The sequence below is a fragment of the Rana temporaria genome, chromosome 10 (assembly GCF_905171775.1).
Source record: "Rana temporaria chromosome 10, aRanTem1.1, whole genome shotgun sequence".
NCBI classification, from domain to species: domain Eukaryota; kingdom Metazoa; phylum Chordata; class Amphibia; order Anura; family Ranidae; genus Rana; species Rana temporaria.
Genome location: NC_053498.1, coordinates 13,698,156 through 13,714,523, shown reverse-complemented (window position 1 = coordinate 13,714,523; position 16,368 = coordinate 13,698,156). Strand labels below are relative to the sequence as shown.

General features: G+C 47.9%; 1 protein-coding gene across 1 annotated transcript in view; it reads right to left on the bottom strand.

Annotated features, from left to right (window-relative positions):
• Positions 1 to 13,565: 13,565 nt before the first annotated feature.
• The window catches only part of ETFB (electron transfer flavoprotein subunit beta), a 76,122-nt gene continuing 73,319 nt past the window's right edge, over positions 13,566 to 16,368 (bottom strand). The window contains exon 4 of the mRNA XM_040326985.1: positions 13,566 to 14,188. The gene's annotated coding sequence lies outside the window, so the exon portion shown is untranslated. The remainder of the gene's footprint in view (positions 14,189 to 16,368) is intronic.

The following is a 16,368-nucleotide window of genomic DNA, read 5'->3' as shown; positions in this document are numbered from 1 at the left end:
GAAAAAACGTTAATCCGACCTTCAGTAGTAGAAAAAAGTATATACACAACTTTTACCTAGCCAGCCTCCTGGGCATAGGGTAGGTGTTCGTTTGTATGTAGTGGTAAAAAAGATAGACTATGACACAAACGGTTGGTAAACCGCAATAGATGGACGACGAGAACCCCATTCAATGTTCCTCTAAATTCCCCTTGACTTCGTAGAGCTCCACATGTCAAATTGCTTAGAAGCTAAGCACCAGAGGGGAGGTAGCCACCTCAGCGCAGAAAGAGGAGTAATCCCTTCCAAAAATGCGGCGTTCTCTTGACATCCGCAATGTAGATCGCCAGGGGAAGAGAGGAAAAGAGCATGAAGGAGATCATGCATTAGAGCCGGTTCACACTGCGGCGGCACGACTTCGGGGGTGACTCTGCAAGTCGCCCTGAAGACGACATCAGAGGCGATTAGCAAAATTACTTCTGTATAGAAGTCAATGCAAATCGCCGCGAGCCGCCCCCGAAGTCGTACAAGAACTTTTTTCTAAGTCTGAGTGACTTGCGTCGCTCCTATTAGAATGGTTCTATTGCATAGAATGGGACACGACCGCCTGACGAGTCGCCCCAGTGTTAACCGGCTCTTAGCGTCGCCCTCCTGTGTGCAAAGTTGATTTACAAAGTTGCGTATACAATTTTTTTCACATGTGCTTTTTATAAATAAATATTTATAGATTTTTTTACACTAGTTACTTGTACCCCCAAAATTCCACCTTATTAGTCCAGTTTAATTCCCACCCTCCAAATAGCCGACATTGACTTGCTATAGAGAGGTTTTATCCTATGAATGAATTGACACCGAAATCCCAACTCCCCCATTTTAGGCCACAGATCCACTTGGTCAAATATCTTCTCTATATCAAGGGTGGCCATGACTTAGGTGCCAGCAGTGACGTAAATAATTTGTATGTTAAACACTTGAAGATGTTTTATATTTGCGGTTTTATGGGGCATTAATCTGGCTAGATCTGGGTCTATCATGGTATGAATCATACCGTTAAGGTGTTGCAAGAGTAGCAAGAAGATTTTAAAAGTCATTACGCAATGAGGTGAAGGGCCTTTCTAAATGAAGGGAACGAGCTTCATTCATAGAAGTAGCTGATAAATGATTCTGTAATTAGGCGATGTCCAGTACAAAGGTGAAGGAAAAGGATAATGGCTTGGATCGGATTTTCCGATGGCAGGCTGTTGTCGGAAAATCCGTCCGTTTGTATGGTCCATCGGACAATTGTCATACAAACACGCATGCTCAGAAGTAGGGTTGTCCCGATATCACTTTTTTAGGACTGAGTACAAGTACCGATACTTTTTTTCAAGTACTCGCCGATACCGATACTTTTTTTTAAATGTGTTCCCAAATGCAGCCATGTCCCCCCCATATATGCAGCCATGTCCCCCCCATATATGCAGCCATGTCCCCCCCATATATGCAGCCATGTCCCCCCCATATCCCCCCCCATATCCAGCCATGTCCCCCCATATGCAGCCATGTCCCCCCCATATGCAGCCATGTCCCCCCATATCCAGCCATGTCCCCCCATATGCAGCCATGTCCCCCCATATGCAGCCATGTCCCCCCCATATGCAGCCATGTCCCCAGCCATGTCCCCCCCATATATCCAGCCATGTCACCCTTACCGTACATGCTGCTGCACCGTGCCGCCGCTTGGTTAATACGGGCGGGGAACATTACAGCTTTCATTTGAATAGCTGTAGTCTTTTGCATCGCGCTGCGTATAGACACTCCCCCTTGCTCAGGATTGGACAGATAACCCGAGCAAGGGGGAGTGTCTATACGCGGCGCGGCGGGAAACACTACAGCTATTCAAATGAAAGCTGTAATGTTCCCAGCCCGTATTAACCAAGCGGGGATGCGGGGGAATGCGGCGGCGGCGGAGGGGGGGGGGGGGGAATATTCTATTTCGGTATCGGGGGTATTTGCGGGAGTACGAGTACTCCCGCAAATACTCGGAATCGGTCCCGATACCGATACTAGTATCCGTATCGGGACAACCCTACTCAGAAGCAATGCTAACCATAACACATTAGCAGTAGTTGCCCAAAGGGTGGCTCTAAAGAGCTGAAAAAACACGTAGTTTGTTGGCCAACAATTCGTATGCAAACGCCCTACAGACAAAAGTCCTGCGCTTTGTCCGATGGAAATCCGATCGTGTGTACGAGGCTTTAGATTTCTTAACCACTTGGTGACCACAATACGTATATATATGGCTGAAGATATCAGCCAAAACCCCGGTATAGTTTTTTGCAGACAGCGGCTTGCTTTCTCACGAGCCACTGGAATGCTTTCCGGAGTGGGGACAAGCCGGCTTCTTGGGCTTACAGTTTCCCGCCGGTTTGCCTAAGAAATGATCAGACGTTGCGGCCAGCTGCTCCCATAGGTGTTCAAAGAGTAGTTACTCGTTGATCGTCTCTATAACCTTGGAGGACCAGAGCGACGTTCTATCGTAACTTCCAGTCTTGGCTGGAAATAAAATGCATTTTTTAAAGCAAAAGATCTTCTGATCTTTTGCTTTTAAAGACAAAGAAGAGATTGGGGGTCTTTTTGACCCCAGATTTCTCCATAAAGAAGACCTGTCATCCTTTTTTCTATACAAGGTGTGTTTACATCCCTTGTAATAGGAGTATAAGTGATGAACAAAAAAAAAAAAATTGGAGGGACAATTTAAGTATAAAATGTAATATAAATAAGAAAATATATTTTTTTTTAACCACTTGCCGAATAGCTGCCGCAGCTTGGCTCGGCTGGACGAAACTACGTTATTGCGTCTCTTCGCCCTGTGGCCACTAGGGGCTCATGCGCCACTGGAGGCACACGCACGCACCCACAAAGCCGATTCAAGTGCTCGGCGGGTGCGATGACCGCCGGGGAACCGCAATCGCAAACACATACGTAAGTCGCACACGTGAGATATCGACGCAAATGTTAGAGCGAGAGCAACAATTCTAGCGCCAGACATCCTCTGTAGGTGTTTAAATCGTCAACTATGGAGATTTTTTAAGCACGATAGTTTGTTGCCATTCCATGAGCATGCGCAATTTTAAAGCATGAAATGTTCAGTAACCAGGGGTCAAGTCCTGGGGAAAAAAGTGTGGGAACTCCCACCCAAGATCCACTCCCCCACCAAAAAAAAAAAAAGATAAGCTCAAATGCATAATTACTAAACCGCATGTTTTTTTTTTACCGATCCACTGTATTTTAGTAATCCTTTATGTTACTGGCCGCTTCCTGTATATGGATTCATCGGGTAGTGTGCGGGTATTCCGTCACTTCCTTAATGCCGCAATGTCACCTGGGAGCTTTTGTCATTTTTCCCAGGAGACATTGCGAAGGTCTGCCGCAAGTTATCGCGGGATTTAGAAAGAAGCAAGTTCATAAAGCGGCCAGTAACATAAAGGATTACTAAGGTTCGCCTGCCCCTGACAGTGACTCGAGCTGGGCATCGCCGCTTAGTGAAGGATTGGCTCGGGTGGCTCGGCTGCTCCAGTCCTGCAAAGAGAACCGAGTTCCTGCTGTAAAAAAAGTGCAGGAACTCCGTTCCCACGCGTTCCCGCAGGACTTGAGCCCTGTCGGTAACTATTTACTCGCCGTTGCCTCATCTTTCATGATATACAATAAAATTGTGCGCTTACAAAACTGCTGCACAAATACTGTGCGACAGAAAAATTGCAACGATCGTCAACTTATTCCCTAGTCTCTGCGAAACAAAGAACGTATAATGTTTGCGGGTTAGAAGTACATTTCTAGCAACAAATACTGATTTTAAACTTGAGAACAAAACGTGCCAGGAAAAGCCTGGTCAGCAAGTGGTTCCGTTTTGTCATGAAGTCTCCTGGATATTCCAGGAAACAAAAAAGCACCTGGTTAGGGATAAGAATAGGGCAAGTAATGGGGCCATAACATTGGAATCCACCCAAGTATACAGATGGAGATGCAATATGGCGGCATTGCAGCGTAGTATTAGAACTCCTGTGTGGCAAAGGGCCTGCAAGTGCCAGGAATACAATAAATTCCGTATAACTATTTAGGGAGGCCAACCGGGCAAGGTGTAGATAAGAAGCCACTTTCCAGACGGGTTCAGCTCTCTAACAGAACAACAAAAAAACGCATAGGAGTGTGTCGGCTTTACTAACGCCAGCTTGGGTGGGAGGCATCACCAATTGTGAGGGTAAGGGTTCATTCCCACGGGTATACTAAACCATACACCCATGCACGGGAATGCTCATTCTGCTTTCAAGGCCCCTACACTAAATAGAGCGTGTTGCTGTGCCCAGTGTAGGTAAAGTGCAGCGTGGTATAATTCTTACATTACTGATGAATATAAAGTGGTTGTAAAGGCTTTTTTTTTTTTTTTACCTACATGCATAGAATAAAAACCTTCTGTATGCAGCTCCCAGACCCCCCTAATACTTACCTGAGCCCCCTCTCGATCCAGCAAAGTCCGAGAGCCTTGCCTCTCTGGGGACTCCTGATTGGCTTTTGGCAGCCATTGACTTCCACTGCTGTCAATCACTGCCAGTGAGAGCCAATCAGGAGACGGAGGCAGCAGGACCGAGCTGTGGCTTTGTGTATAAATGGGGACACAAAGCTTAGGGGGCAAGCAGCTTGCTGTGGGGGCACCTGGCAGGAGCATCGATGAGGGACCTGAGAAGAGGAGGATTGGGGCTGCTCTGTGTAAAACCATTACACAGAGCAGGCAAGTAGAACATGATTTTTTTTTTTTTTAAATAAGGCTTTAATATCACTTTAAAGTAGTTATAAAAGGCACAAGGTTTTTTACCTTTATGTGTGCAGCCCCCCCCCCCCCCCAAATACTTACCTGAGCTCCCTCCTGATCTAGTGGTGTCCAGGAGAGCCTTGCCTCTCTGGGGACTCGCACTCCTGATTGGCTTTTGGTGGCAGCAGCAGGAGCCATTGGCTCCTGCTGCTGTCAATCACAGCTAGTGAGCCAATCAGGAGGGGGTGGGGCCAAGCAGCAGCACCGTGTCGGAAGGGACACACAGAGCAGCGGCTTGGCTTGGGTGGCCCCATAACAAAATGCTTGCTGTGGGGGGTACTTGTCAGAAAGAAGGGGCCAGGAGCGCGGGCAAGGAACCCGACAAGAGGAGGATCTGGGTTGCACTGTGCAAAACCATTACACAGAGCAGGTAAGTATAACATGTTTGTTAATTAAAAGAAATATCACTTTAACCACTTAAGGACCACCGCACGATTATATACGTCCGCAGAATGGCATGGCTGGGCAAATGGACGTGTATATATACGCCCTTTAAGAGCCCAGTCCTGGAGCGCGAGCACGCCGCTCGCGACCCAGTCCAAAGCTCCATGACCGCGCCCACGGGACCCGATCGCTGCCGGTGTCCCGCGATCGGTCACAGGAGCTGAAAAACGGGGAGAGGTGAGTGTAAACACACCTTCCCCATTCTTCTCTGTGGCAGTGATCGTCTGTTCTCTGATATAGGGAACGACGATCACTGACATCACACGTCCAGCCCCGCCCCCCTACAGTAAGAAACACACATGAGGTCACACTTAACCCCTACAGCGCCCCCTAGTGGTTAACCCCTTCACTGTCAGTGTAATTTTCACAGTAACCAATGCATTTTTATAGCACTTTTTCGCTGTACCAATGACAATGGTCCCAAAAATGTGTCAAAAGTGTCCGATGTGTCCGCCGTAATGTCGCAGTCACGAAAAAAATCGCTGATCGCCGCCATTGAATGAATGAATGAAAAACTTATATAGCGCGGCACATGCGAACTGAATCGCTTCTGGGCGCTAGTTGTTCGTGTCTCTTGACATCAAAAGAGCAGAGTTTTAATCTGTCTTCTGAAGGCCAGGTGGTTTTCCTCCAACCGAATGCTGGTTGGTAAAGCGTTCCATAGTCTTGGACCCTGGACCGCGAATCTTCTTTCTCCTTTGGATTTGTATCTTGCTTTGGGTACCTTGACCAGGTTTTGGCCCGTAGATCGCAGAAGGCGATTGGAATTGTGGGGTTCTATCTTGTCGCAAAGATATTGCGGAGCCTTCCCATGGATGCACTTATGTGTCAGGCAGAGTGCTTTAAAAGCAATTCTGTCTTTTACTGGCAACCAGTGAAGGGTTCTCAGCGAAGGTGAGATTGATTCCCATGTTTTTTTCCCAGTCACCAGTCTGGCGGCCGTATTCTGAACGACTTGCAGACGGGAGATTTGGTACTTTGGGAGTCCGAGGTAAAGAGCATTTGCGTAATCCAATCTGGAGTTCACAATTGTTCCCACCACGACTGCTACGTCTTCTTTGGGGATAAATGGAATAAGTCTGCGTAGTAGGCGCAACAGATGGTGCGCTCCGCTGACTACTGACCCTATTTGTGCGTCCATTGTCATGAAGGTGTCAAAAATGACTCCTAGACTTTTGACTTTGGAGCTAGGGGTGATGATTTGGCCCAGAATGGGCGGGGGTGTCCAGGTTGTTGCCAGTTGACTCTTTCGGCTGGCGTGAAAAATAAGAAGTTCTGTTTTTGAACTGTTGAGTTTAAGATAACTCTTAGTCATCCAGTTTTCTATCGAAGAGAGACATTTCTCTAAACTGAGATGATGATCCTTTTTGTTGCAGATGCGAAAATACAATTGCGTATCGTCTGCATAAGAGTGATAAAGTAGTTCTTGGCTACTGATAATATCAAAGAGAGGGCGAAGATAGATGTTGAAAAGCACCGGTGACAGGGGGGATCCTTGGGGGACTCCACATGACACCGTGCATCTCTCAGATCCCAGTTTAACTGTTTGTGAACGGTTTTCCAAGGAGGAAAACCATGGTATGTCACTTTCTGCGACTCCTGCTACCTCAGCCAGACGCCTCAGTAACAGTTTGTGGTCTACCGTGTCAAAGGCTGCGCTCAGGTCCAGCAGAACCAGGAGACAAGATTCTCCTTCGTCTGCGGCCTCAAGAGCATCGTCTCATATTTTGAGTAAAGCCGTTTCTGTCCCGTGTCCGGGACGGAAGCCTGATTGTAATGGATCCAGTAGATTGTGGGTATCTAGATGCTGTTGCAGCTGTTGTACCACTGTTTTTTCCATTACCTTGGAGAAGACATTTAGGCCTGTTATGGGGCGACGGTGAGTTGGGTCCTTGGGATCCAGGTTAGGTTTTTTCAAGATGGGCTGGATTGTGCCCTCTTTCAGCAGGGATGGCACTGTGCCTTCCTTAAATGAGTGGTTTATAAGCTGTGTGATGGGTGGTGCCAGGATGTCGGCACATTCCTTCAGCAGTTTAGTGGGGATAATATCATTGGGCGCTGTGCTGTTTTGCAGAGTACCGATGATATTTTTTGTGGCATCGATGGAGATGGGTTTCAGAGTGAACTTAGTTGCCTGTAGAAATTTTCTCTGGGTGCTGTGTGGTGGGCTGAGGGGGGTATTGTAGTAAAAAAAAAAAAAAATATTAATAAAAATGCCATAAAACAATCCCCTATTTTGTAAACAGCAGCACAAGGGGCCAATCAGTTGTGATATTTGTAGGTTACCAAGGATAGGGAGGACAGAGCAGAGCGAATAGCTGATCATTTTTTCTGACTGTACTGTCATAGGCTGTGGGAGGGGCAAGACCTGTAAAATGTTCCTTAACTGCAACTGAGACAAACGGGGTCTCCTGATTGGCAGAGATGTGTTACTCTCCTTTGGCAGCTAAAACTGCCCCATACAAGTATTTCATGGTTTGCCTAGAGTGCGGCTTTATCTTTTCTGCTTCGGTGTTTTACTTGCATATTAGTAAATGTTAATACGGAATTCTCATGTTGGGTGCGCCTTTGATGTTTTCCTTTACTCAATAAAAAAAAAAAAACGTTACGGTAGAGAAAGGTCACCTTCCAAGCGCTGAGCTATTAAGGTGATCACAAACCTTGAGCTTGGAACGTTTGATCCAGCTTTATGATTGATATTCCGATCAAACTCGTGTGTGTGGGGGATGGGGGTTGCTGATCCTTTTTAACCAGGCTCAGCTAATATCGAAGTGGATAGGTTGGTTGTAAAATGCTTTTGATGGCGTATTAAAGTGCGCGGTTCAGTGATTGGTAATGAAAAAGGTTTTTGATGACATGAAGTGCTTTTTCTTCCCAATTGAGAGTTCTCGGATTTGATTCCAAGATCTGATCGAATGTTTTTGAATGGACGTGGGTGCAGCCAATATACAGGGTGCATGGGCTGTGAACAAATGACTTCATGGCCAGACAAGATCCTAGTTCATCCATAGCAGGGATCTCAGAACTGCGGCCCTCCAGCTGTTGCAGAACTACAAGTCCCATGAGGCATTGTAACACTCTGACATTCACAGACATGACTAGGCATTAGGGTTGTCCCGATACCGATACCAGTATCGGTATCGGTACCGATACCGAGTATTTGCGGGAGTACTCGTACTCCCGCAAATACCCCCGATACGGAAATAGAATACTTGTTCCCCCCCCCGTCGCCGCAAACCCGTCGCCGCAAACCGCAAAGCCGCCGCCGTTAATCAGCGTGCGGGGAACATTACAGCTTTCGTTTGAATAGCTGTATCCCCGCCGCGTATAGACACTCCCCCTTGCGCGGGATTGGACGGATCCAGAGCAAGGGGGAGTGTCTATACGTGGCGCGGATACAGCTATTCAAACAAAAGCTTAAATGTTCCCCGCACGGCGTCCGCTCCATAGGGCAAGCTTGGGCGTTCCCCCCCCCCCCTGGAATCAGTGACACACATTTAGCCGCGGCCGTCTCTCGCACCTGCGATTGTCACTGTCTCTCTGTCATGTATGTCAGCGGGACAGCGGCATATCAAGTCAGTCATTTGTTTACCTTAAGCTCCGCTCCAGCCCCTATTTTCCGGCCAGCCAATAGATGATCGCTCACTCCCCCTACAGTCCAGGCCAGTCCAGTGCTCGTCCTGGCGGCGTGACGTCACTGACGCCGGGAGGGGATCATCGTGGAACTGATGGGAGGAGCGTAGAGAGCTGCACCAAGAGGAGCCAGCGCCGATGTTTAGGCAAGTTTAACACACAGACACACACCACACACAATGGCTCACTACTCGAATGATAACAATAACAATTTCAAATAGTAATAATCAAAGTGTATAATTACCAAATATTACCATGCAGCAGGTGTGTTCCTTTAGTGCATTGGGCAGCCATTAAAAAAATGTCAGTGTAAACATACGTACAAAGTGCGCCAATGTGTGTTGCATTACTGCACTGCAAAGCCAGTCTGCTTTTACTGACTTCCCTTCTGAAAATACTAGTTTCTTGGCTGGAATATGTGGGGGACATGGCTGGAATAGGTGGGGGGACATGGCGGAATATGTGGGGGGACATGGCAGAATATGTGGGGGGACATGGCAGAATATGTGGGGGGACATAGCTGCATTTGGGGACACATTTAAAAAAAGTATCGGTATTCGGTATCGGCGAGTACATAAAAAAAAGTATCGGTACTCTTACTCAGTCCTAAAAAAGTGGTATCGGGACAACCCTACTAGGCATGATGGGAATTGTAGTTCCTGAACAACTGGAGGGCCGTAGTTTGATACTGAGCCAGTTGGAACTGTGAGGAGTGGTGGGTCACAACCCCTATAGACCAGGGGTGCCCAACCAGTGGCCCGCGACCTCCTGCCCTGGGATGGCTGGTTTGCAAGCCCAGATTGCCGACCTGCCATCCAAGAGCATCAGTGTTGTAAATGAAGCCGGCAGTAGAGGAAGCAAGCAGCTTTTCAGAAAGTGCACCACACCTGCAGAATATAATAGATGTCTATGGCAAAGTGCAGTTAACCGGCGGGAAAACCATACACTGCGCCACAATAGACCACAGATCATCAGTGTAAAAGCAGCCTTAGGCCCCTTTCACATGATCAATCGGACCCTCCATTCAGCTGCAGATCTAAATAGACTTTTGTTCCGTTTACACCCGCCTACCTCCAATCCGATCTGCTAAAAAAAAAAAGAAGTGGATCTGCCCCCTTCTATCTGATAGGATCGGAGGGCCCATAGAGTAGATTGGGCTGTGTCTGTTTTGCATATGCAGACTGGACACAGACCTGTCATCTGCTCACTCCGCTCATTGTGGCCTGAGACTGGTTACCAAGTCGCTTAAGTGGCCCTCGGCCTTCAAAAGGTTGGGCACCCCTGCTATAGACCAATGGACTTCAAACTGTGGTCCTCCAGTTGTTCAATTTATAGCGTTTTTAAAATAGGGGAAAGTTTTATGGCATTTTTATTAATAATTTTTTTTTTTTTACTACCAATGGCGGCGACCAGCTATTTTTTTCGTGACTGCGACATTATGGCGGATACATCGGACACATTTTTGGGACCATTGTCCTTTTCACAGCGAAAAGTGCTATACAAATGCACTGATTACTGTGAAAATGACAAAGGCAGTAAAGGGGTTAACCACTAGGGGGCACTAAGGGGTTAAGTGTGCCCTAAGGGAGCGATTCTTACTGTAGGGGGGGCGTGGCTGGACGTGTGACATCACTGATCATCGTTCCCTATGACGGGAAACAGACAATCACTGACACAGAGAAGAACGGGGAGAGGTTTGTTTACACTTGCCTCTCCCCGTTCTTCAGCTCCTGTGACCCGATCGTGGGACACCGGCGGTGATCGGGTCCGCGGTCACAGAGCCACGGCCGTGTCATTCTGTCGATGTATATCGTCGTGCGGCGGTCCTTAAGTGGTTAAAGGCGAGCTGTTAATAAACATTTTTAGGTAGATTCACAAAGAGTTAGGACGGCTTATCAGTAGATAAGCCGACCTAACTCAGAATCTGCACCGACCTATGTTTAAGTGTATGCTCAAACAGAGATACGCTTAAACATATCTAAGATACGACGGCTTGCGCCGTCCTATCTTAGGGTGCAATATTTCGGATGGCCGCTAGGTGGCGCTTCCATTGCGGTCGGCGTAGAATATGTAAATTAGTAGATACGCCGATTCACGAACGTACGCCCGGCCACAGCAGTACATTTACGCTGTTTCCGTAAGGCAATATCAGGCCTAAAGTTATTCCATCTTGTAGATGGAATAGTAATGTTAAAGTATGGCCGCCGTTCCCGCTTCGAAATGTTTACGTTGTTTGCGTAAGTCGTCCGTAAATAGGGATTTACGTCGTTTACGTCCACGTCTAAATCAATAGGCCCGTGCGGCGTACTTAGCCGCAATGCACACTGGAAAATGTAGGCGCGGGGCGCATGCGCAGTTTAAAAAAAACGTCAAAAACGTAAGGTCAAGCCCCATTAACATAAAACACGCCCCCTTAGACACATTTGAATTAGGCGCCCTTACGCCCGCCCACTTTAGGCTACGCCGCCATAACTTAGCAGGCAAGTACTTTGAGAATCATGTACTTGCCTAGCTAACTTACGGCGGCGTAGCCTAAACACGCTAAGCTACGCCGCCACAAGTTTACACCATTGTACCTGAATCTACCTATTTGTTTTTAGCCCAGGTTCACACTGGGCTGCGGGAGTGAAGCCATGCGAGTTCAGCTGAACTCGCACGATTTCACTCCCGCTGGCAGTCCTGATTTCAGGCGCGATTTCAGAGACATCTGTGCGGGTTTCTGCACAGATGTCAATGAAAATCGCGGCCCGAAATTGCATTAAGTAGTACAGGAACTACTTTTTGAAATCGGTGCAGCGCCGCACCGATTAGGACGGTGCCATTGCCGACAATTGACGCCGATTTGAGATCTCAAATCGTACCAGTGTGAACCAGGCCTTAGGGTGGAACTCCGCTTTAAGTACAACATGTTTGTTGTTTTATTTTTCTTTAAAAATAACAATGAGACTTTAATGTATTGCACCAAATCTTTTGTATCAGACAGCGACTTGTACACCAAGGGCTAGATTCAGGTAAGGGCGCGCAATCTAACGGCGGCGCAGCGTATCGTATTTACGCTACGCCGCCACAACTTACAGGAGCAAGTGCAGTATTCACGAAGCACTTGCTCCGTAAGTTGCGCCGGCGTAGCGTAAATGGGGCCGGCGTAAGCGCGCGTAATTCAAATGTGTAAGGGGGGGGGGGGGGCGTGTTTTTTGTTAATGTGTGTTGACCTGACGTGATTGACGTTTTGTACATATCCCGTCCCTGTACATATCCCAGTGTGCATTGCTCCAAATGACGTCGCAAGGACGTCATTGGTTTCGACTTGAACGTAAATTACGTCCAGCCCTATTCGCGAACGACTTACGCATACGACGTAAAAAAATAAAAAAATCGAAGCGGGAACGACGTCCATACTTAACATGGAATAGAAGCAGGTACAACGTTACGCCGAAAAAGCCTTATGCAAACAACGTAAAAAAAACGAAGGCCGGGCGCACGTACGTTTTGTGAATCGGCGTATCTAGGTAATTGCATACTCTCCGCCGAAAACGACGGGAGCGCCACCTAGCGGCCAGCGTGAGAATGCACCCTAAGATACGACGGTGTAAGAGACTTATGCCAGTCGTATCTTAGGCTAATGTCGGCGGGCCATATTCTGAGTAAAGTTACGACGGAGTATCTCTCTTTTTTGGCCCGCGTATCTATGCGACTGATTCTTAGAATCATTTTCGCATAGATACGCTTAAGATCCGACATGTGTAAGTCAGTTACCGGCCGGCCGCTAGGTGGCGTTTAAGTTCAGGTCTCATTTGTTTATGCAAATGAGCCTGATACGCCGATTCCCAGATGAATTCGCGTCGCGTAACCGTCGCTAACGTAGTTTGTGTAAGGTTACCCCTGCTATATGAGGGTTAACCTTACGCCAGTCCCACGTACGCCATGTTAAGTATGGCGTCGGGTCCGCGTCATCTTTTCCCGTCGGGTACGTCGTTCTTGAATACGACTTTATGTCAATGACGCACACGTCGGCGTCATTGACGTTTTACGCCGAGAACTGGAGCATGCGCACTGGGCTATTTTAAGCCCGGCGCATGCGCAGTTCGTTAGAATCGGGGGCGCGCTTAATTTAAATACAAGCCGCCCCCTTGAATTTACGCGGGGAAACGCCGGGCCAATTACACTACGCCGCCCCAAACTACGGAGCAAGTGTTTGGGGAATACAGCACTTGCTCCTGTAGGTTGGGGCGGCGGAGTGTAAATGGGTTACGCGCCGCCCGCCTAAAATGTACAAGAATATGGCCTGGCGTATCTATACGCCGGGCGCAGCTTGGAATTTACGCGGCGTATCTATGGATACGCCGGCGTAATTCTTTGCTGAATCTAGCCCCAAATGTAGGTCTTTCTAAAGTGCACCACCTTTACATTGTCCTGCATTGATCGCACCGAATGTAAAGGTGGAGATAATTACGACCAACTCTCTCTTTTGGCGTACAAACCGTCTCAGACAGATTTAGCAAAAGCGTCTCTTGTGTGCGTTCTAAAAGTGGCGCAGCACGAGCCAAATTCAAGTACAAGTTATAGACCGGTGCATGAATTTGGCGCAAATTTGTTCACTGCGCCAATCTTTATGGATTCCAGGGTACAGGATTTTCAAAGGAAAAGAGAAAACTAAAGGAGCTTTCATAGATCAGGTCTTCTTTAATACAACAAAAAAACGCATTTTCCGGACTGATGTCAAACGAAGGAAACGGATCATTTTGTATAATTACAGATTAAAAAGGAAAAGAAAAAAGAGATAGAATTGAAACCTAACATTAGAAGCAATATTAACCTGTCTGATAATCCTGTGTTATTAGAAGTGTGCAGCTCCTGAATACCCAGCAGGCACTTCACTTAATAGTCGCCGTGTTTCGGGAGTCGGCGCTCTTCCTGGGAGTAGTGGGATGTCACACATGGCTGAGCTCTCATTGTAACTCTTCTATACTCGTACACTGCGTGCTCCATCGCTCCCCCACCGCGACCCATTATTAAATAATCACAAGGAGACTCCGGTCTCCACGTACAAAGGGAAAAAACATTTATTTATAGACGCAAATTACAGCAAGAAAAAAAATAATTGGTTTGATTTCAGTTTTTTTTTTCCCTCCACCAGTTTCCATTTGTACAGAAGGATTGGATGTTGAGGTTTGTACAATCGCGGCTGGCGGCGGTTTCGGAAGGCACCGGCAGGTGAATAGGACGGGAGGGTGCTGGCAGGACCCGCTCTTCTGCGGCAAATGCCCAAACTTTCCAAAAAACCTGAAACAAAAACAGAAAATAAAAAGTTAGGTCCACAATTCGGAGCTTGTGTAGAGATTTGGTCACTTTGCTGAATCAGGTCTGAAAACTGGGTAACCGCCCCCCCCCTAACAAAAATACAATTGGGGAGGGGGGGATTGTTAGGGGCAGGGGCCTTATTTGCCTTCAAGGGGATGCACATAACTCCTGTATCCCCATGCAGGCTAACAGTACTGCTAGTGGCTATAATAGTAGCTAGTAATATTCACAATTATAATTACTCAGGGGTAAGTTACAGGAATGAGGCTTGCAGTGTCGGCACAAACAGCTGCTGCTCCCCGGTGGACATGAATGGGATTGCACGCAACATCTGTGCATCCCCCATGTGGGCATACAAGGCCCTTGCACTGGTGTAGGCCTGAGTGAAAGAAGCCCAAGACCCCCCATACACACTATTAGATTTTCTGCAGATTTACCAAAACCATGTAGTGGAAGGGCCTGTCTAATACAAATTGAAACTCTTAGGACCAGATCTACGGAGAAGTTACGCTGGCGTATCTATTGATACGCCGCGTAACTGCTAGTTTGCTCCCGCGTATCTTTGTTTTGTATCCACAAAACAAGATATGCCTGAAGCTGGGCTAGATCCGACTGACGTACGTCTTAGTACGCCGTCGGATCTAAGGTGCATATTTACGCTGGCCGCTAGGTGGCGTTTCCGTCAATTATGCAAATTATTGAGATACGCGAATCCACAAAGGTACGTCCGGCCGACACATTTTTTTATGTAGTTTCCGTAAGGATTTTTTCGGCGTAAAGTTACCCCTGCTCTATGAGGCATATCCAATGTTAAGTATGGACGTCGTTCCCGCGTCGAATTTTGAAAATTTGACATCGTTTGCGAATAGGGCTTTGCGTAGAATTACGTTCATGTCGAAAGCATTGGCTTGTTGCGGGTTAATTTGGAACATGCGCACTGGGATACCCCCACGGACGGCGCATGCGCCGTTCAAAAATAACGTCATTTACGTCGGGGTCTAGACGTATTAACATAAAACACGCCCCCCCCCCCCCATCTCATTCATTTGAATTGCGCGCCCTTACGCCGACAAAGTTACACTACGCCGCCGTAACTTACAACGCAAATACTTTCAGGATACAGAAAATACGCTGTAAGTTACGGCAGCGTAGTGTATCAGAAATACGCTACGCCGGACGGAAAGATGCGCTGCGGTACGTGGATCTGGCTCTTAAGGTCTGACCTCCATATTATATATATGGAGGTCAGACATTAAGGGCCCTTTCACATTGGGGCGTTTTTCATGCGGTACAGCGCTAAAAATAGCGCTGCTATACCGCATGAAAAATCATGCCCTGCAGTGTTCAATGTGAAAGCCCGAAGGCTTTCACATTGAAGCGGTGCGCTAGCAGGAGCGCACCAAAAGTCCTGCTAGCCGCATCTTTACCGCGGTATAGGAGCGGTGCGGTGCGTTCACCGCTCCTATACCGCGCCTTCCCATTGAAATCAATGGGAAAGCGCGGTATTAACCCTTTTTCGGCCGCTAGCGGGGGTTAAAACCTCACCGCTAGCGCCTGAATATCACGGTAAATACGACAGTATAGCCGCGCTACAAATAGCGCGGCTATACCGTCACCGCGGCTCCACGCTGCAATGTGAAAGCAGCCTTAGGCCCCGTACACACGGCCGAGGAACTCGACGTGCCAAGCACGTCGAGTTCCTCGTCGAGTTCTGGGATGAAGCCGCCGAGGAGCTCGGCGGGCCGCCTTCTCCCATAGAACAACGAGAAAATAGAGAACATGTTCTCTATTTTCTCGTCGAGCTCCTCGGCGGCTCCATCGAGCCAAAACTGTACAGACAACAGAGTTTCTCGGCAGAATCCAGGTTTTGACCGAGTTTCTCGGTGAATTCTGCCGAGAAACTCTGTCGTGTGTATGGGGCCTTAGGCCTTGTACTCACGGCAGGACATGTCCGATGAAAACGGTCTGCAGACCGTTTCCATCGGACATGTCTGGCCGGGGACTGCCCGGGGACTTCTGTTCGATGGCTATACACACCATCGAACAGAAGCCCGCGCGTAAACATTACGCGGGGCGTGTCCGCGGTGTCGCCGCGTCGATGACGCGGTGTCGCCGTGACAATGACGCGGCGACGTGGGCGGGCCGCCTTAAAAATGCTTCCA